Genomic DNA, 21,568 nt, shown 5'->3' on the forward strand with positions numbered 1-21,568 from the left:
AGAGACTTGAGAAAAAAACTCCCGTAATTATGGAAAAAGGTTGTTAATTTCAATGCCTCATTACTGGGATTAAAAAGGAAACACCCTTAGAAGTCCTACTTCAATTGCAAAGGTTTGTTATTTATGATCACTGTTTAGATTAGGAGTGCAGTGGCACAGAGCTTGTTTTCATCAAATGCTAATGAGTAATAATTGCTATCATAAGTAATACTACTCTTCATAATGACACAGTAGAATACCTCTTTATCATATCTATTTATGATATCAATGGACAGAATATAATAGGCAACAATTTTATGGAGAGACAAGAACACATAAACCTTTCAAATGAGCTGTCACAGTGGTGATAGAGTGATGTGAATAACAGCAAAGAGTTTGCAGGCAGAAGTACCTGAGATGAGCTCCTAAGAACGCCATTAATTCGTAGATAAATGTATTCAACCTTTGTGAGACTCAGTTTATGCATCTGTAAAAATGGGGATATTAAAAGCTATTTTGCAGTGCTTTGGGAATTAAACTGAAGTGATGTACATAAAGCACTCATTGTAGTGCCAAGAATAGAGGACCGTATTCCCTCCTTATCTGTGGTTTCACTTTCCACAGTTTCAGTTACCTGAGGCCAACTGCAGTCTGGGAGCAGGTGATCCTCCTTCTGACCTATTTTCAGAAAGTCTACAGTGGCCTAATACTATGTCATGATGTCTACATCATTCACCTCATTCACTTCATCACATAGGCATGTCATTGTCTCACATCATTACAAGAAGAAGGCTTGGTACAGTACAATAAGATATTTTGAGAGAGAGAAACCACATTCACATAACTTTTGTTACAGTATATTGTTATAATTGTTCTATTTTATTATCATTTATTGCTGTTAATTTCTTACTATGCCTAATTTATGAATTAAACTTTGTCAAAATTTGTAATGTATGGGAAAAAGAAAGGTTTATATAGAATTCGGTACTATTCTTTGTTTCAGGCATCCAGTGGGGGTCTTGGAATATATCCTCAGCAGGTAAGTGGAAACTACTATACTCAATAAGTTGAAGCTCCATTAATATTAGTATTATTAATCTGTTAAAGTGAAAATCAGATCATGTTCCTCCTTGCTTAAAAACCTAAGGGTGGGAGAACCCTCTTACATTATTGATGGGAATGCAAACTGAACTGGTGCAACCATTCTCGAAAACAGTATGGAGCTTTCTCAGAAAGTTAAAAATAGAAATATCCTCCTATCCAGCAGTTGCACTACTGGGTGTTTACCCAAAAAGATACAAAAAGACAGATTCAAAGCGAGTACATGCACCCTGATATTTATAGCAGCATTATCAACAATAGCCAAACTATGGAAAGAGCCCAAATGTCCATCGATTGATGAATGTATAAAGAAGATACACACACACACACACACACACACACACACACACATACACTGGAATATTACTTAGCCATCAAAAAGAATGAAATCCTGCCATATGCAATGACATGGATGGAGCTAGAGTGTATTATGTTAAGTGAAATAAGTCAGTCAGAGAAAGACAAATACCATATGGTTTCACTTATATGTGGAATTTAGGAAACAAAACATGAATGTATGGGAGAGGGAAAAACAGAGGGAAACAAACCACAAGAAACTATTAATAGAGAACAACTGAGATTTGATGGAGGGAGATGGGTGGGAGATGGACTGGATGGGTAATGGGTATTAAGAAAGGCACTTGTTATGATGAACACTGGGTGTTGTAAGTAAGTAATGAATCACTAAACTCTACTTTTGAAACCAATATTACACTAAATATTAACTAACTAGAATTTAAATAAAAATTTAGAAGAAAAAAAAATTTCCAAAGGTGCTCCTTACATACAGCGAAAGCCAAAGTCCTGACAAGGCTTGTGAGGCCGTTTCCACTCTGGCCATCCCATCCCATCCCATCCCCCTTCCTTTCCACTCTGAAGTCATCTCCTCCCACACTTGCTTCACTCATTGCTCTGGTCACATAGGCCTTCTTGGCTGTTCCTCAGGGTCAGATACACTCACAGGCCAGGACATGTCCATTTTATGTTTCTATGCTGCAATATGCTCCTACAATATCCCCGGCCATGTTCCCTTACTTCCTGTAGGTTTTACTCATATGTCCTCTTCTCCGTGAGCCCTTCCAAGACCATTTTATTTAAAATTGCAGACTTCCTTCTGAGAAGTTTCTATCCCTTTTTCTGCTTTGTTTTTCTCAGTGCTGTTTACTGTGCTGTGAATCACAATACATTACTTATTACTTCCACTTTTTGTCTCTCCTCATTGGAAGCTAAGCTCTCTGTAGTCAAGGGTTTGGGTCTGTTTTTGATCATGGCTATATTCATAGGCACTCTATGGCCCTTCCTAGGCACTCATTAAATATTTATTAGATGATGATGATGATGTATTTGTTGGTAAACATGAAAGCAAATGCATAACCACAACATCAACCACATTTGTTCACTTAGTCCTTCAGCGGATATCTTATTTGGGGGGGTGAGAGAGAAAAACTAATATTCCCGTATATTTTGTTAAGGCAAAGTGGAAGCATGAAGAGGCAGACAGAATGAACTTTAACCTCAGCCATGCCATTAAGTAACTAAGTGCCTTGCACAGTGATTTACCACCTCTGGATTTCAGGTGCCACAGGAGGGAGTAAGATTGAAGACTATGAACCTTAAAGGCTTTTCATTCACCAGCACAAAGGGATCCGTTGTTTCCTTGTCTTACATTTTTATTGGCAAAAATATGATATATTAGTATTCAGATTTTTAAATAACACTTTTTTTGTACTCATCCTATTTCTTAAGCTCTTCACTCCAATCTTTTTTCCCTCCTCACATTCCAGTGAGGAAATTACTTTAGCTTAAAGACTTAGAATTCAGAAGGTGTGTAGAAAACTGTTGTTTGTCCCTTTAATTATTCATTCTCCTTTTTCTTTTCCATAGTAATACCACTTCTATCATAGCACATGGCTGCTGCCCCCCAAAATATATTTCTCACAGTTCTTTGCTGGTGGCCATGGCCATCTAACGAGGCCTAAATTTTGGCCAGTGGAACATTAGTGGCAGTGCTATTTGTAACTTCTGGATCATGGCCTTAAATGGGAAGTGTTCCTGTGGGTGGGATTTTGGTGTGGTAGCAAGTTGTCTTTGACCTTGTAGACAAGGGCAACACTTAAACATTCCTGATAGAAGGGTCCTGGCTCCTCAACACTATAATGCTGTCCCAAACACCCTGGAATGCCTTCCATGATTAGATTTAAGAGAGAAATTGACTTCTGTCTTGATGAAGGAGGGTATTTTTCAGTCTCTTGTTATAGTAGTATAGCTTCTGTGTGAACAAATACAATAGAATATAATTTTAATAACATTTTGTTCTGAATCATGTTGTCAAGACTAGAGTAATCATTAAAAAATAATGTACTACATTTATTGAGCCATGACATATGCCAGAAATTCTGCTAGGCAATGATAATTTTTAACTCTCAAAGCAATCCAGTAAAATAGATATTATCCAAACTTTCCAGATTAGAAAGCTGACACTTTCAAAAGTTTTGACACTGGCCCAAACTTACTTTGTTAACTATTCAAATCATGAGTTAGTCTATCATTTCCAAAGTGTTTTTAGTTACAGAGGCCCTCATCCTGACACACCACTATTAACAGAGCCCACATAATCTTTTCTTGAACCTTATCAGAATCAATGGTTCAGTCATAATTGTGCCTATTATATTTGTGTCACACAGTGTACTATTATTAAATACTTCTTCCTATAAATCTTTCTGTTTTTCCTAGAGTTAATAATTGCTTTTATTTTGCTTAGTTTTCTATGAAGCTATCATTAATTATTCTTTTGCATTCTTTGCCAAAAAATTGAAATTTATTTTAACATAGTCAAATACATCAGATGTTCTGTTACTTTGATTATTTTCCGCTTGGAAATATCATTCCTGGAATCTTAAATACTCTTACTCCAAACTGGATAGATTACCTCTTGTGTAGCTATCATCCCAGGACATGCTTTTACTTTCTAAGGGAAAAAATTGTCTTCACTGTCTTTTATGCAAAACATAAACTTTGACCCTATCTCATGCTTTCTACAAAAATTAACTTGAAATGAACCACATGCAAATGTTTGAGATAGGGAAACTGGAGGGACTCCATTTTAGAAAGTCTCCATCTCTGCTGTTTCCATGTTAGACCCCATTCATTTATGTCCTGTATTTCACCTTGCATCAGAATAAACCAAAGAAGTTATGTTCCCACTCCAAGGGGAAGCAAGGAAGTTAATCATTTTCTTAGACTCCCAAGGACCTGATAACATGTAAGAAGAGCTGGATCCCAAACAAGTTCCAGGACATTAGATTTGAACAATCCTCTACTGATGCTGCTGGCATCCATAACCCCTGTGTTTAGTGATTTATGAAATAGCACCTATTCACCTGTTACTCACCTTTGATCGAACCCTACCCTGAATTACTGAAGGAACACATATGCTGGACCTCTTTTCCAATATAAACCCCTAACACTAAGTGATGGAGACACTCACTCACCTTTCTTTTCCAAGTCTCCCAGACACTCAATCTGCTATACTCTATCACTTAACACTATTCAATAAACTCTGTTTTCACTTCTTGGCTTATGTTTGATTCTATGCTGTGCAAAGCCAAGGACCCTCTTGGCTGGTCATGTGGGGCCCTCTCTGGGTCCTCAGATGTAGCCTGCCAATATCATGTTACAACTAAAGTTTCTAGAAGACACTTTTTAAAAGGTAATAATGACTTTGGGCTGGAAGCGTTTTTTAATAGAAAAGTGGAGACACAGATTACAAATAAGAAAATAGATCAATTAAAAATCTCCAAAAAAAATGTTATTCAAAAGACACAGTTTAAGAGAAGTAAAAGGCGGGGAATCTGGGTAGCTCAGTCAGTTAAGCATCTGACTTCAGATCAGGTCATGATCATGTGGTTTATGAGTTGCAGCCCCGCATTGAGTCCACACTGACAGGAGACTGCTTTTGATTTCCCCCCCCCTCTCTCTCTCTCCCTCCCTGTCTCTCTCTGCCCCTCACCCACTGTGCTCTCTCTCTCAAAATAAATAAATAAACTTAAAAAAAGAAAGAAACGAAAGGCAAAACGCAGCCTGAGACAAAGAATTTGCAAAACATATATTCAATAAAGAAATGTATAAAGGATATATAAAGAAAATATAAGAAACTCTCACTACTAAATAATAAGAGAAAGCCATGAAAAATGGAGAGCCCAAAAGATCTGAACAGACACTTTGCCAAAGTAGATATATGAGTGACAAAAGAAAAGTTGCTCACCATTATTAGAGAAATGCAAATTAAAACTTCAATTAGATACCACTGCTGTGCCAGTTATTAATTGATTATTTTTCAGGTCCAGATTTTCCCTTCAAGCCCCACTCTGTGATATCGATCTGGATTCCTTAAGTATTCCTCCCCTGAAGTGAGCGGGTTGTTAAATTTTCTCTGTAGAGTGCTCTAGAGGTATGCTGCCAGAGGAAGAGGGCTCATCTTGTTGGTTCAAGCTGCTGCACCTTTGTTCAGTTGTGCAGATGTGTAGGCATCTTATACTGCCTGAGCCCTGTGCCCAGAATTCGTGGTTCCTGAACAGAACTGGAAATGTGTTTCAAAGTCAGTAAGAAGCACAAGGGAGGTCAAGAGGAATACTGGGGTCTGCATGACCAAGAGGAACAAGAGCTAGGATAAAAACTTCACCAGGAGTGAGTGAGGACAAAGTCTTAGAAATCACCAAATATAAGAGGTTTTTGTCCTTGATGCATTTTTGTATGTTTCTGACTATATGTTAGGGGGACCAAGACCATTTAAAGATCTCTGATCTGATAAGAAAGCTCAAGTAACTCATTCAGATTCTCGCAGCTGGTATGTGGCAGAAATTGGATTTGAACCTACATCTATTAGTCTATGAAATCTTCCAACATCACACAAGCATTTGCCAAACTGTATTTTACTGAACGTTACTTTTCCTCAATGACAATAGTTATTACATGGTAGGGAAGGAGATCTCTTGAGCAGTTAAGTTTTGGAAAAGCTGATAAAATAGCTGTCTTTCCTGTGGGACTTTTAAAGGAATATACCAGTTGTTAAAGAGCCATGTATGCAACATATGACAGATATATTTCACCCCCAACTGTTTTCCTTAAAGGAACATCTCTTGGGACTGGTGTTCTGCAGAGTGTAATTTGGAAATTGGTGCATTACAAATTGTAACCAATGACAATGTCATAATAATTTAATTCTCCTTTCATGCTCTAGGGGCATAGCACTATGTTCTCAAAACAGTTTCAGTAAGCCACCATTTACTTATTCTGAACATGGGAGATGCAATTTTTGTTTTTTACCTCTGTGTGGTTTTATAATACTCTAGCCTCCTATAAACAGGCAGAAGAATCAGGCTAATAGTCGCTTGAAAAAGAAAATCTACATTGCTGATGCATAATTACTACCCCTTGCATTGCTTTCTTGGATGCTTCACAGGACACATACTTAATGCAGTCGATCCTTTTATCATATTGCTGCCTTACAATTGACAGTTTCAGACATTTCTGAGGATTTACAGTTCCCCTCCACTCTTAGTATTTTTTTTTTAAACACAGACACTTCTCTGGTCCTTACTAAAGGTTCTCCAAAGTAGTTACTTAAGCTGGCTTTTCTATTTTCCTCTAGTTGTTTCCAAGCACTTAGGGATATAGTCTTTAACTTAAAAAGTCTTTTCAAAAAGTAATAGGTTTCAAGAGAGCCTGTTGAAGAGTGTTAAGAAACAGCTCCAGAGAATACAAACTATATCTGATGTAGAGGGTGATGTTAGTGGTTTAGCAATTTTTGACTACACTTTTTTATTTTATAAAAATAAGAGAAACACATTGGAAGCAATTCAGGAAGTAGAGGAAAAAAATTCATTACTTTGTTTCAATCATGATTAGCATGTTGGGGTAATTGCTTTTTCCCTATGCATTTTTACCCTCGTTTTTTGTCTGAGTTTCCTTCCAATATCGCATTCTGCTCTTTCACTTATGAGTACATAAACATTTTTCCATGATGCTTCATGCTTTTCATAACCAGAACTTTAATGACTCAAAAATATTTCAGTAATTTATTTAATTATTCCCTTTTTGAAGCATATTCGGATGATTTTCTGTTTTTTTTCCTCTATAAATTCTTCTGTAACAAACATATGGTATATAAAGCTTTTCCCTATATTTTGAACTCTTTATGGTAGTTTCTTTTAAGCGGAATTACTGGGTCAATGGACATGAACATTTTTATAGCTCTTATGGTTATTATCAAATTGCTTTCTAAGAGATTTTACCAATTTACAGTGCTGCTAACTATGTATAAAACTCAGTTATTTAAGGATAATATTACTATTAAGGCAACTATTAAGGATGCTAGCTTATGCATTTCTGTATTTCCAATTTTATTGACATTATGTGTAATAGGGGATAATTAAGGTATCAGTAAACAGACCTCATAATCTGCTTTTGTTTTACTCCAAGTCTGTAAACTAAATGCATTTAAAGGCAAAGCATTTGATTGCCAGATCCTGTGCACTTTTCTACGTGTTGGGAAATCGTATGTAACAGTACATAGAAATGCCTCGGGTTGGGGGGGTACCTGCCGAATCCTCATTGATTCTCTGAGGTCTGTCATATCTAAGTCTTGGGTGCACAGGTGGGTTCTTCAAGTCATGCTTTACTAGCTCTCGCCTCTCCTCTCCAGTTGTAGCTCATGGAAACAAAACTTGCTACCTGATCCTGATTCCCTCTTTCAAGAACTTTAACTAAGAGATCCAGAAGTTTCAGTCATCTGCATTTTCTAGGAAGTCAAAATTCATGAAGACATAGGGAGTGGGCCAGTCATTTGGAGGTCCAAATAGCTAATGAGCATCAGAAAGAGGGTTTCTTTAGAAAGAAACAGAGACACTGGGGAAAGAGACAGAAGACGAAGGGTTGCTTTGGTTCCTTTTGACTTTCTTGTTTCCATGTTCAGTCTCTAGTATGAGTAGGCTATTGGGCTTGTCTAGTATTGTATGACATAGTCAGGTATTAGTTGACTACATTACTTTTTGCTTAAACCAGCTTGAGGTACTATCTCTGATTTGTGACAAAATGATCCTTGACTCAGGCAGACAATAAACTGTGAAGGAGAGAGGGTACATCTGCTGAGTCTCCTGCAGAGTCCCAGTCTCCCTCCCACACCCCCAGCACTGCAGCCAGGGCACAAGTTCTGAGATATACTGTGTACTCCATTGCTCCTGGTGGGATCAGGCTGAGGCCAAAGCTTCCCCTGATATTGTAACCTTTCTTGGTTTATTCCCAACGTGTGTCCTGCTTCTCCCCCACTTTTACCTTTCTTCTAGGAGCATTTACCCTATAAATCACTAGCATTCAAATCCTTGGCTCAAGGTCTGCATCTGGGATAATTCATCCTAAAACAATGGCTTGTCTTACAAGGTGGGGAGAGAGTAGATATGTACATAGTAAAGTGAATGAACTGCTAGCTATCATCATGCACCATGTGAAGTTTTAAGGGATGAATTACCTCATTCTAAAGCTTACCTTGGAAGAATGGCAATTAAAGCAGAATAATCTGAAAAACAGATCAAATCTGACATGTTCACCATAAGCCAGCCTTGTTACTAGTAAGTAATTTTGTGCCCCGTGTTTGCATATGTCTTTTGGGACCAGAATAAAATTTGATATATAGAAAAACCTATGCTCTAGCTTAACCTATTATACAATCATTGTAATGTATCCATACTCTGGGCAGAAATAATATAAATAATCAAGGAGCAGAAGGCAAGCTAAGTTGTTTAGCTATAAATTAGACTCTACATAAAACATTGTATACTGGCCTATACTTTTTAAAGTATTCTCTCTAATGTCATCCCAGCTCTGTAATGTAAATTACTTTTTGATAATCATAGATGAATAGGCAATAGCCAGCAGAACCTATGTATTTTGAACTTCAACTCTTGAATTAGTTCTCTAAATCATGAAACAAATAAACAAACCTATTCTTCCCTGTTGTAGATGTTGTATCACAAATAACAGGTTCACCAGAGAAGAATATTTTTGAAGGTAATCAGGGAAGCTGGATGATACTTGAATGAAGAAGGCATGGTCCTTGCCTTCAAGCAGTTTAAAATACAATGAAGATAGGAATTTTATTCTTCTCAGTTGTCTTTATTTATATGTTCACTTACATCTTGAAGAATCTCAAATCTTTTTGGGGGGAAGGGGGTAACTTTTTCTCAAGAAATGACAGTCTGTAGTGGTAAGACTTAGAACACACATTCTTGGCTTAATAACTACTTTTAAGCATTGGCATTTGATTTTTCTGGTCTAGTTTCCTGCTGGGTAAATAAGGCACAGTCATATTCAAGGTTTTTCTATTGTCTTAATCTCATAACTGTTTTAATACTCCCTCCAGCCAGAAAGAGAGATGAAATCTGACCTAAGTCAGTACTTAACCAAATCCCAAGTGTATACCCCATTGAAAGAGAGCTAAGCTTCTAGAAAAGTCAGAATTTCACTAAGTTTTCAAACTTTCTAGCTGAGTCTTTACTTCCGAAGCTTTAAGACCTGTGAATAAATACAGTTTCATGAAAATACAACTCTGGCGAAAAGTGCCAACTCTCACCTGTATTAAGAGAAGACGATACTTTAAGCCAAGAGCCTATTTCCTCTTCAAATCTCTGTCTGCTTTATTCTTTTAACCACAGTTGCAGCCTCCCTCTCAATGCATCTTCTTCCACTTAATCTCTGTTCCACCTCTGGGCCATCACTTTGAAATATACAGTACCTGGAAAAAACGACCTCAAGAGAAGATATGATTCCTCAACATATTTTATGGGTGAATCTACAGGAGGAAGAAATAAAATTTTTTAAAAGCCCAAGATTTAATGAAAATGGGAACAAATCATAGTGGAATGCAGTTCCAGTTATGAGCTACAAGCACATTAAGGAACATTGAAGTTGAGTGTGCTTTATATCCCTAACGTCTGGAGCACACTGTGATTTAGAGTGGCCATTAAAAATTATGCAAAATATGCAAAATTAATGTGCATTGATTTTCCTTTTGGTGAGTCTCCTTTTATAATTTTACTGTGCTTTGCCTTCTTGCCTTAATTTACCTGCTCTGTCAGTTAGCTTGAGTTCAGAAACAGCAAAGCCAACTTATTTGATTTTAGGATGGTTGAATTTGACTTATTAATAGAAACCACATGGAAAATGAAAAGAGATAGAGATTCAGGGATCATAAAGAAAGGGGTTAAATTCTAGCTCTGTTGCACACAGTTTTCCTTATACAAGTTGTCCGACTCTGTTGTTCCTCAAGTTTTCATAGATAAGTAGAAATAATGCTCATTTATTTGTTAGTAGTTATTGTGAGGTATGAGATAATCCAGGTAAAGCATGTCAAATGCCTGCTTTGCACGGTGCCTGGAATATGAAGTGTGACTGTCCTTTCACATAATTTTTTAACAATGCTTATAATTCAATTATTGATCATTCCAGGTAAAACATTTGTTTGCAAATGTATATATAACACAGAAAATATGGGGCACCTGGGTGGCTTGGTCCATTAAGCATCAGGCTCTTGGTTTCCACTTAGGTTGTGATCTCACAGTTGGTGGGATCGAGCCCTGAGTTGGGCTCTGTGCTAGTAGTTTGGAACCTGCTTGGGATTCTCTCTCTCCCTCTCTCCTCCTCTGGTCTCTCTCTCTCTCTCTCTCTTAAAATAAATAAACTTAAAAAAAATTACATTGCAAGCAAATTAAAGGAAAATATTGCATTTTTTGCAACCATCTCTTCTCAGTTTCTCAGAATGCCTAATAAATAAGTGTTGAGCGGAGTTTTGAAACAATAAAAGTTATCATAAATTAAGTATATGTGTTGGATTTTTTTGTACTTTAATATTTTTATGCGTTGTAAAAACTGATGCACAAGATGAACAATCTGAATCATTGAAAAAACTATAAAGTAAAAATGGGTCCAGGTCAAAAATGGCAGTGGCTGTGTCCCAGTTTTCAGGGCTGCTAGGTCAGTGAGGGGCACAGCTGGGGCATCCATGTCAAGTGGTGCCCATGGTGAGGAGGGTTCAGCTTGCATGTGGAAGGTCTTCATATCCTTGGTAGGGCTTCCTCAGCAGAGGTGTGAGCATGTTGAACGTCTTCCTGAAGTCACATCTGGGAGAGCAAGAGAGACCTAAGTTTGTCGCCTACCCCCATCTACACATCAGGGCCAATCCCGTTCCTTGGGGAAGATGGTAATCATACTCCATTCCGTAACTTTCACACGAATCCACTTCCAACCAGCTATGAAGATGAATAAAGAGAACATGGACCACCACCCAGTGGGGACCACAGCACTGGTTTGGACCATGAGTCTGCACACAGACCAAAAAGCATATGGGACCTTAAGCTCACCTTCCTTACTTGTATCAAATGATACTGATCTCCCATCCCTTTGCTTATGACAGATGTCTTACATAAATAATTTCAATTTGTTCATGAAATAAATAAATAAAGTTAAAAATGAAGTTTGGTAAGAAAAAGACATCAATGGGGGAGGGGCAGCAAATTCTGTGTAAAGTGAGGAGTTTATTTTTTGAGAGAGAGAGAGAGGGAGGGAAAAAGAAAGAGACAGAGCATGAGTGGGGAGGGGCAGAGAGAGAGGGAAACACAGCATCCAAAGCAGGCTCCAGGCTCTAAGCTGTCAGCACAGAGCCTGACGCGGGGCTCAAACTCGTGAACCGTGAGATCATGACCTGGGCCGAAGTCAGACACTTAACCGACTGAGCCACCCAAGAGCCCCTAGCGATTCCTCTTCTTGTTACATACCCAGAAAAATCGAAAGCAGGGGCTCTAAGTGATATGTACACACCCATGTTCACGGTAGTATTATTCGACAATAGCCAAAACATGGAAGCAGCCCAAGCATCGATCAAAGGATGAATGGATGAGCAAAATGTGCCATTTGCATATAATGAAATACCATTCAGCTCTAGAAAGGAAGAAGATTATGACACATGCTATAGTGTGAATGAATCTTGAGGACATTATGCTAACTGAAACAAGCCAGTGACAAAAAGATAAATACTGTATGAGGTACTCACAGGAGTCAAAATTATATAGAGAACAAGTAGAATGGAGCTGGGAAGCTTTTGTTAAATTGGTATAGGTTTTCAGTTTTACAAGATCAAAAGAATTTTGGAGATGGATGGTGGTCATGGTTATACAATATTATAAATATTTTTAATGCCACTGAACTTTACACTTAGAAATGGCTTAACATGGTAAATTTTATGCTGTATGTATTTTAGTCCAATAAAAATATTGGAAAAAAACAGAGAAACTGGATGAGGGATATCTATCTTTGCAACTTTTCTGTGAATCTGGCATTAATGCAAAATGAAAAGTTAGTTTTAAGTAAGTAGTCACCTTTCCAATCAAAACCCTAAATCCCCAGGCCCCCTCCTCAGAGACAAGTACTGGAAATATTTCATTACATACCAACACACATGCACACACAGTGAGAATCCTCAAGAAAATTCCCCAATGGAACCTGAGAAACCTCTCTCCCTTAATGCCAAACAGCCACTTAAGGATGTTTCTGTCTTGTGGACAAAAATGACAGGGAGATAGATTATGATCACTTCTCCAAAGCAAGATATGCCAAACAAGCTTGCTGGATCCTTTCCTCTAAGTCATCTGCATAACCGCACTGAGGAGATTGATTGAAGTACATTTCCCATCTCCAAATGTTTTTAAAGAGAACCATGAGGTTCTTGGAAAAAATCCACTGACTACTGACTGGTGAAAGACTGAATGGGGTTGTTTTCAGAATTTCTCAACTCATTCAGTTCACTAAAAACCCAAACTTCTGAACAAAAAAGGTCAATTATTTCAGTGAGTTGTGGTTCAAAGTTCCAATGTAACCTTACACTGTTAGTCAATATATTACACTTTTTTTCACTAGTCTGATCCAGTCCTATTCTATATCAAAACCTGTTTTAAGAACACAGAAATGGATGAGGTGGCCATAACCTAAAAACCAGTGCAAAATAAGTGAGAATTGTATGGTTAATTCTATGGGATATGGGGAAAAATAGTAAAAGGAATTTTTTTTATCCTTGTTAGTTCCTTATGCCAGGAACCCAAATGGCCCAAATCCAGGGAGTTAATGTGCAGGTTTTGAGCCATTGTGAATAAAGACTAGGTCAGCCCTGTGCAGCACTGGTCAGGGTACCTATCACTTTAACAATGACATCCCAAGACCTGAAAGTCCGAAAACTTCCCTGCAGCACAACAGAAATGCTTTAAAAGTTGATTGCCTTCTGACTGCCTCTCTGATGGATTGTTGCTCTCTGCTTCTTTATCACACTCCTAACTCTGGATTCAAACTTTCCTTTTTTTTCCCCCATCTTTTCAAGGTTTTGTGCTCAAACTTGCAATGTCCTCACTGCTTCAAAACTCTTTTCGTTGGGGCATCATCTTTAACCATCATCAGTGATGTATTCCCCTATCAGCCATGACACTGAGCTCGCTACCCTCGACAAGGGACTCTTACATATTGATTTCAAGCAACCAGAGAGAAGGACACTTTTGTTTTGTAACATCGTTCTCACCTCTATCAGTTTCTGATAACTGCAACTAGTCTTTGGGGTTAATCATTCAGACCCAAATAGAGGGGTACCTGGGTGGCTCAGTCGATTAAGCATCTGACTTCCGCTCAGGTCATGATCTCACCTGGCTTGTGAGTTCAAGGGGGCTCTGTGCTGACATTCGGAGCCTGGATCCTGCTTCAGATTCTGTGTCTCCCTCTCTCTCCACCCCTCCCCTGCTAACACTCTGTCTCTGTCTCTCTCTGTCTTAAAAATAAACATTAAAAAAATTTTAAAAAGAGCCAATAGGTGGGATTGGAAAAGTCATAATAATTGACACGCAGTATAATGCACAGTATTACATTGGTTAATGTCAATTTTATAACAACTTTAGCTAACAGATGAGAAAGTAGACTTGGGGATAAAGTTATTTGCCTGCAGAGGACACTATAGGTAAGACACTCTGGCCACTGCCCCCATGATCCTTGTCCTCCATTCTTAGAGAGTGTCTTTCTTCCTATCAGAACCTACTCTTAGGGAAGGTGTTTTGAATATCTGTGTGTTACCCCTCTGAGAAATACTTGCTTTGTAATCTGTTCACTTATTCAGTCAACAAACAATATTTGTTCATTATAAACTAGTCATCCTATTGGATGGAGAACCCTGCAGCAAACAAAGCAGGCAGACTTGTCCCATGTGGAATACTGAAATCCCTGATAGCAATTGAGGGAAAGATCGTGAAGGGGGAATAATGAAGATGGTGTAAAGGGATACAATATAGGATGCTATTTTTCACTCAGTGGCCAGAGAATGCCATTTTGAAGCATTTTAGATTGTTACTTAAAGTAAATCCAAATTCGACAGGGGTCGCCTGGGTGGCTCATTGGGTTGAACATCTGACTTCATCTCAGGTCATGATCTCACCATTGGTGAGTTTGAGCCCTGTGTTGCGCTCTGTGCAGACAGCTCAGACCCTGGAGCCTGCTTCAGATTTTGTGTCTCCCTCTCTCTCTGCCCCTCCTCTGTTCACACTCTGTTTCTCTCTCTCAAAAAATTAAACATTAAGGAGGAGGAGCCAAGATGGCGGAACAGCATGGGAGTTTTTTTGTGTGTCTCGCGTCCATGAAATACAGCCAGACCAACAGTAAACCATCTTACACACCTAGAGAACTGATTGGAGGATTAACACAACAATCTGCACAACCTGAGCCACAGAATTCAGCAGGTACGCGGTGCAAAGAGGTGAACTTGGGGAGAGAGAAGCTGGCAGCGGGCAGGGAGCCACTTTTGCAGATGGAGAGAGGGCAGAGACTGGGGGGGGGTGGATGGGGAGAATACGGGAAAAGCACCCTTCCCCAAAAGCAGCTGGAGAGAAAGCAGAAAATTGGAAACAGCCACAGAGACTAAACCAAAAAGGGAGAAAGGAGAAAGGAGAAAGGAGAGGGTTTAAATTCCATTAAGACTGTAAACAAGGGGAGTGCAAAGTCTGCAACTCCGTAGCTCGATACCTGGTGGTGCTCTGGTGGGAAGAGCAAATCCCCAGGAACAGAGTGGGGTCCGGGAGGTTCTCAGCCCACAAGGGGAAAAGCAGATCCACTGCAGGAATAACATTTGGTAGAGACTGTTAAAGCCACCTGGTCCCAGGAGACCCTAGAAAACAGCCACATTCGTTGGTACTGGAACAAGGTTGTTAAAGGTGAAGCCCGGTGCCAGATGTGTGTTGTGATTTTCCATAATCCCTGAAAAGCTGCTGAAACACTATCTCGTGAACTTCTTCTGGGGTAGGCTGGCATCTGGCCGCAGTCTTGGGGCACCGGCAGCAGCAGGTCCAGCAAGCATTCATGGGTGCAGCTGGAATTCGGCCATTGCTCAGTGAGACCCTCCCACAGAGGGGCAGAAGGGGTCAAAGTCACAGTCCTTTGAAAATAAGGGGCCGGGTAAAACAGCCGCATCTAAGACAAAACGTGGGAGAGAGGTACTGCCTGGGGCCTGGTCACAGAGAGTGAAAAAGCAGGGAGTGGAAGAGAGCTGAAGACAGGAAGGGTGTGCGATTGCTGATCCAGAACAGACTGGGTAGCTGGGTGGCACCATTTTCACCACTCCTGTGCATGTCCATACGCACCTAGGAGCCCTGCAACAATCCACCCCAGTAGGATAGCAGCGCCATCTAGTGGAGAGCAGAGCCATTACACTGATCCCCGCCCAACTGGGCCAACTTTGCTCTTCAAAAAAACAAGTCTCACCACCGGCATAGTTTATGGACAATAAAGCACTACATAGACTGACTTCTAGGGGAAAATGAAGTAATCTCAGTCCTACTTCAGTCTGTTAGCAGGTCCATCTATTCAATTTTCTTTCTTTTGTTTTTTTCCTCTTTTAGACTTCTTTTTCTTGAATACAGAAAGAAAAAAATCATTTTTATTTTCAATTTTTATTAAAAATATTTTTCTTTAATTTTTATCACTATATTTTTACTTTTGTGTAAATTTTTTCAAATTCTATTTTACTTCCATCATTTTATTTTAGTCTACTACAGTGTTCACTTTTTCAAATTTTCAAACGATTTCCTTTTTTCCATTTTTTCTTTTTTCTCTTTTTCGTTTCTTTTCTTTTTCTTGAATAAATAAACAGAAAAAATTCATTTTTGTTTTTAATTTTTAATAAAATATTTTTGTTTAATTTTTTCTACCATTTTCTTTATTTCTGTATATATAGTTTCAAATTCTATTTTATCTCCATCATCTCATTTTAGTCTACTTCAGTGTATTCATTTTTTCAGGTTCTCAAATGATTTCCTTTTTTTTCTTCTCCTCCCCCCTTTTTTTCTCTACTCTGTCAAACCACTTTCAACACCCGGACCAAAACACACCTAGGATCTAGCATCATTTATTCGATTTTTGTGTGAGTGTGTGTTTTTAATTTTAATATATATATTTTTTAATTTTCTTTAATTTTAATTTTTCTACCTCATTAGTCCCTTTTCTCCCTTCAAAATGACAAAACAAAGGAATTCACCCCAAAAGAAAGAGCACAAAGAAACGATAGCCAGGGATTTAACCAACACAGATACAAGCAAGATGTCTGAACCAGAATTTAGAATCACGATAATAAGAATACTAGCTGGTGTCGAAAATAGATTAGAATCCCTTTCTGCAGAGATAAAAGAAGTAAAAAATAGCCAGAATGAAATGAAAAATGTTATAACTGAGCTGCAATCATGGATGGATGCAGTGGCAGCAAGGATGGATGAGGCAGAACAGAGAATCAGCAATATAGAGGACAAACTTATAGAGAAAAATGAAGCAGAAAAAAGAGGGAGATTAAGGCAGAAGAGCACAATTTAAGAATTAGAGAAATCAGTGACTCATTAAAAAGGAACAACATCAGAATCATAGGGATCCCAGAAGAGGAAGAGAGAGAAATAGGGGTAGAAGGGTTATGTGAGCAAATCGTAGCAGAAAACTTTCATAACCTGGGGAAAGACACAGACATCAAATTCCAGGAAGCACAGAGCACCCCCATTAGATTCAACAAAAACTAACCATCGACAAGGCATATCATAGTCAAATTCGCAAAATACTCAGGCAAGGAGAGAATCATGAAAGCAGCAAGGGAAAAAAGTCCCTAACCTACCAGGGAAGACAGATCAGGTTTGCAGCACACTTATCCACAGAAACTTGGCAGGCCAGAAAGGAGTGGCAGGATATATTCAGTATGCTGTATCAGAAAAATATGCAGCCAAGAATTCTTTATCCAGCAAGGCTGTCATTCAAAATAGAAGGAGAGATAAAAAGTTTCCCAGACAAGCAAAAATTAAAGGAGTTTGTGACCACTAAACCAGCCCTGCAAGAAATTTTAAGGGGGACTCTCTAAGGGGAGAAAAAAAAAATATATATATATATACCAAAAACAACAAAGATTAGAAAGAACCATAGAACACCACCAGAAACTCTAATTCTACAAACATCATAATGGCAATAAATTCATATCTTTCAGTACTCACTCTAAACATCTGTGGACTCAATGCTCCAATCAAAAGACATAGGGTAACAGAATGGATAAGAAAATAAGATCCATCTATATGCTGTTTACAAGACCTACAGACACTTTCAGATTGAAAATAAAGGGATGGAGAACCATCTATCATACTAATGGTCAATAAAAGAAAGCCAGAGTAGCCATACTCACATCAGACAATCTAGACTTTAAAATAGAGACTGTATCAAGAAATGAAGAAGGGCATTATATCATAATCCACCAAGAAGACCTAACAATTGTAAACATTTATGCACCAAATGTGGAGCACCCAAATATATACATCAATTAATCACAAACATAAAGAAACTCATCGACAGTAATCCCATAATAATAGGAGACATCAACACCCCACTCACAACAATGGACAGATCATCTAATAAAAAAATCAACAAGGAAACAATGGTTTTGAATGATACACTGGACCAGATGGACTTAACAGATATATTCAGAACATTTCATCCTGAAGGAGCAGAATATACATTCTTCTCCAGTGCACATGGAACATTCTCCAGAATAGACCATACACTGGGACACAAGTCAGCCCCAAATAAGCACAAAAAGACTGAGATCATACCGTGCATATTTTCAGACCACAATGCTATGAAACTCGAAATCAACCACAAGAAAAAATTTGGAAAGGTAACAAATACTTAGAGACTGAAGAACATCCTACTAAAGAATGAATGGGCTAACCAAGCAGTTAAAGAGGAAATTAAAAAGTATATGGAAGTCAATGAAAATGATAACACCACAACCCAAAACCTCTGGGATGCAGCAAAGGTGGTCATAAGAGGAAAGTATATAGCAATCCAGGCCTTCCTAAAGAAGGAAGAAAGATCTCAGATACACAACCTAACCTTATACCTTAAGGAGCTGGAAAAGAACAGCAAATAAAACCCCAAACCAGCAGAAGACAGGAAGTAATAAAGATTAGAGCAGAAATTAGTGCTATCAAAACCAAAGAAAACAGTAAAACAGATTAATGAAACCAGAAGCTGGTTCTTTGAAAGAATGAACAAAATTGATAAACCACTAGCCAGTTTGATCAAAAAGAAAAAGAAAAGGACCCAAATAAATAAAAGCAAGAATGCAAGAGGAGAGATCACAACCAACACAACAGAAATAAAAACAATAATAAGAGAATATTATGAGCAATTATATGCCAATAAAATGGGTAATCTGAGAGAAATGGACAAATTCCTAGAAACATATACACTACTGAAACTGAAACAGAAAGAAATAGAAAACTTGAACAGACCCATAATCAGTAAGGAAGTGGAATTAGTAATCAAAAATCTGCCAAAAAACAAGAGTCCAGGGCCAGATGGCTTTCCAGGGGAATTCTACCAAACATTTAAGGAAGAGTTAACACCTATTCTCTTGAAACTGTTCCAAAAAATAGAAATGGAAGGAAAACTTCCAAACTCTTTCTATGAAGCCAGCATTACCTTGATTCCAAAACCAAACAGAGACCCCCCTAAAAAGGAGAACTATAGACCAATTTCCTTGATGAACATGGATGCAAAAATCCTCAACAAGATATTAACCAACCAGATCCAACAATACATTAAAAAATTATTCACCACGACCAAGTGGGATTTATACCTGGGATGCAGGGCTGGTTCAATATCTGCAAAACAATTAATGTGATTCATCACATCAATAGAAGAAAGGACAAGAACCATATGATCCTCTCAATAGATGCAGAGAAAGCATTTGGCAAAATACAACATCCTTTCTTGATAAAAGACCTCAAGAAAGTAGGGATAGAAGGAGCATACCTCGAGATCATAAAAGCCATATATGAACAACCCAACACTAATATCATCCTCAATGGGGAAAAACTGACAGCTTTCCCCCTAAGGTCAGGAACAAGACAGGGATGTCCACTCTCACCAATGGTATTCAACATAGCATTGGAAGTCTTAGCCTCTGTAATCAGACAACACAAAGAAATAAAAAGCATCCAAATTGGCCAGGAGGAGGTCAAAATTTCACTCTTTGCAGATGACATGATACTCTATATGGAAAACCCAAAAGATTCCACAAAAAAAATGCTACAATTGATTCATGAATTCAGCAAAGTTGCAGGATATAAAAGCAACCCACAGAAATTGGTTGCATTCCTATACACCAACAATGAAGCAACAGAAAGAGAAATCAAGGAATCGATCCCATTTACAGTTGCACCAAAAACCATAAAATACTTAGGAATAAATCTAACCAAAGAGGTGAAAAAATATATACACTGAAAACTATAGAAAGCTGATGAAAGAAATTGAAGAAGACACAAAGAAATGGAAAAAGATTCCATGATCCTGGATAGGAAGAACAAATATTGTGAAAATGTCGATACTACCCAAAGCAATCTACATATTCCATGCAATCCCTATCAAAGTAACACCAGCATTCATCACAGAGCTAGAACAAATAATCCTAAAATGTGTGTGGAACCAGAAAAGACCCTGAATAGCCAAAGCAATCTTGAAAAAGAAAACCAAAGCAGGAGGCATCACAATCCCAGACTTCAAGCTCTACTACAAAGCTGTAATCATCAAGACTGACACAAGAACAGACACTCAGATCAACGGAACAGAATAGAGAACCCAGAAATGGACCCACAAACATATGGCCAACTAATCTTTGACAAAGCAGGAAAGAATATCCAATGGAATAAAGACAGTCTCTTCAGCAAGTGGTGCTGGGAAAACTGGACAGCGACATGCAGAAGAATGAACCTGGACCACTTTCTTACACCATACACAAAAATAAACTCAAAATGGATGAAAGACCTCAATGTAAGACAGGAAGCCATCAAAATCCTCAAGGAGAAAGCAGGCAAAAACCTCTTTGATCTTGGCCATAGCAACTTCCTACTCAACACGTCTCTGGAAGCAAGAGAAACAAAAGCAAAAATGAACTACTGGGACCTCATCAAAATAAAAAGCTTCTGCACAGGGAAGGAAATAATCAGCAAAACTAGAAGGCAACCGACAGAATGGGAGAAGATATTTGCAAATGACATATCAGATAAAGGGTTAGTATCCAGAATCTATAAAGAACTTATCAAACTCAACACCCAAAAAACAAATAATCCAGTGAAGAAATGGGCAAAAGACATGAATAGACACTTCTCCAAAGAAGACATCCAGATGGCCAACCGACACTTGAAAAAATGCTCAACATCACTCATCAGGGGAATACAAATCAAAACCACAATGAGATACCACCTTACACCTGTCAGAATGGCTAACATTAACAACTCAGGCAACAACAGATGTTGGTGAGGATGTGGAGGGTCTCTCTCCGCAGATCTCTTTTGCATTGTTGGTGGGAATGCAAGCTGGTGCAGCCACTCTGGAAAACAGTATGGATGTTCTTCAAAAAACAAAAAATAGAACTACCCTACTATCCAGAATTTGCACTACTAGGCATTTATCCAAGGGATACAGGTGTGCTGTTTCGAAGGTACACATGCACCACCATGTTTATAGCAGCACTATCAACAATAGCCAAAGTATGGAAAGAGCCCAAATGTCCTTCAATGGATGAATGGATAAAGAAGATGTGGTATATATATATATATATATATATATATATATATATGTATGTATATATATACTTATATATATTTATATTATACATATTATATTATATATATTATATATATTATATATTAAATATATAATATATATTATATTATATATATTAAATATATAATATATATATTTATATATATATACACACACCCACACTGGAATATTACTTAACAATCAAAAAGAATGAAATCTTGCCATTTGCCATTTGCAAGTACATGGATGGAACTGGAGGGTATTATGCTAAGTGAAATTAGTCAGTCAG

The sequence above is a fragment of the Herpailurus yagouaroundi genome, unplaced genomic scaffold (genome assembly GCF_014898765.1).
Source record: "Herpailurus yagouaroundi ecotype Mexico unplaced genomic scaffold, PumYag 189, whole genome shotgun sequence".
NCBI classification, from domain to species: Eukaryota; Metazoa; Chordata; class Mammalia; order Carnivora; family Felidae; genus Herpailurus; species Herpailurus yagouaroundi.